Below are 1,632 nucleotides of genomic sequence, written 5' to 3' on the forward strand. Positions count from 1 at the left end.
TGTCTTCTTGAAAATATCACATATTTTCAGGTAATTTCTTCACGACGTAACCTATAATGATTTTGGCCAATACAACTTAACCTTTGTGTCTGTGTGGCTGGAGACCTTTTCTGCCTCCAAATTGATGGTGTAAAAGTTTCCTCTCATTGCCTTAACAAATAAAATGGTCAGTGACTTAAATAAAATGGTTTCTAGAGCAAGAATTAAATTTATATTCTCAGATTACCCACTGCCCTCAAGTGTTTCCCAATGTAGAGTGAAGAATCACCAATTTACCGGCTAAGAGATTGCTCACTTTTCTCTCGCGGAGCAGGCGATGGATTTGAACTGCTGACCTTTCTGTTGACAGGTCCGTACGTTGACCACTAAGTCATGAGGGCTGCTTACTAGAACTATCTATTTGTCTTATTTCTTTTTTATAAGCATCTTTTTAAATTTGAACCTTCCAGGTGTTGGCAATATAAATTTGTTAACATCTCTCCATTATCTGCCAATCCACCTTGGGTCAGCTTTACCAAACCTGAAAAGAGTTCTTGTCTCACTCTAGCCAAGAGGAAAGCAGGAGAGCTGAAGGGGTTACTAGGCAGCCCCACATTTCCCAATTCAACAGGTGGGAAACAAGGCACTTTTATATACTTTGGAGGCTGAGTCTTCCGTCGTCTTCATCTTCTCCAGTTTTTCAGGCTATTTCCAATCTTTCAGGTTTTTTTCATAGACAGGACTCTCATCCTTGACAATGGCACTACTGTGCTCCATTGGGGAAGGGTGTACGCTTGCAAGTAGAGGCTGAGGAGTTCGTTTTACTCACTGGAGATGTACTAGCCAGGAGGGGACGGATGGTTTCCTGAGAAGTGAGCGGGACAAGGAGTGGGTAGAGAAGGCGCAGAGTGGGCGCGGTTAGTGGAACAGGGAAAGGATGGAAAACGCGAAGTGTGGAAGGCAGGAGGACCTGGGGCGGCGCCCAGTGGGGAAGGGTCACTCCAGGACGAAACGGGCTGTGGCTGTGGGAGGGGGAAATGCGGGTGCTCACCGGGGGCTCGGGGACCCGAGCTCTGCGGATGAGGTCAGCGGAGCCGACGAGCCCGGAGGCGGGCTGTGTAACCCCCGGACACCGGGTGCCGGGAGGCCGGCAGAGGGGCGGGACGGGACGGGAAATCAGGATCTGGGGCCGCGGGAGGAGGGACAAGGGGGCGTCGGCCCTGGAAGCCGGAGGCGGCCCGACCGGGATCGTTTCCTTCCGGAGAGTAGGCCGTCTCTGGAGCGGAGAGCGGGCGGGGGGCGTCCAGGGCGGGGGACGGGGAAGTACCGTGGCCCGCGCTCCCTGGGGGCTGACAGCGGCGGGGCGGCCGGCGGCTCCTCCTCCCGGCCCGTCCCGAGCCCCGCGGCGGGGGGAGCGGGAGGCGGGGAGCGAGGGCGGGAGCTGGGAGGGACGGAGGAGGGAGGGACCAGGCGCGCCAGTGACAGGGTGGCAGCCTAGGAGCGGACGCGTTCCTACCGCCGCCGCTCCACCTCCTCCTCCTGCAGCTCCTCTCGCTGCCGCCGCTGCTGCCGGGAGAAGTTTCACTCCCGACCCTCTCTCCGAGCCCCGGCCCAGAGTGGAGCTGGGAGCGCGGCCGGCAGCTGCAGCCGGCA

Source organism: Elephantulus edwardii, unplaced genomic scaffold (assembly GCF_000299155.1).
Source record: "Elephantulus edwardii isolate Elephantulus edwardi_28Jun2011 unplaced genomic scaffold, EleEdw1.0 scaffold00046, whole genome shotgun sequence".
Classification (NCBI taxonomy): Eukaryota; Metazoa; Chordata; class Mammalia; order Macroscelidea; family Macroscelididae; genus Elephantulus; species Elephantulus edwardii.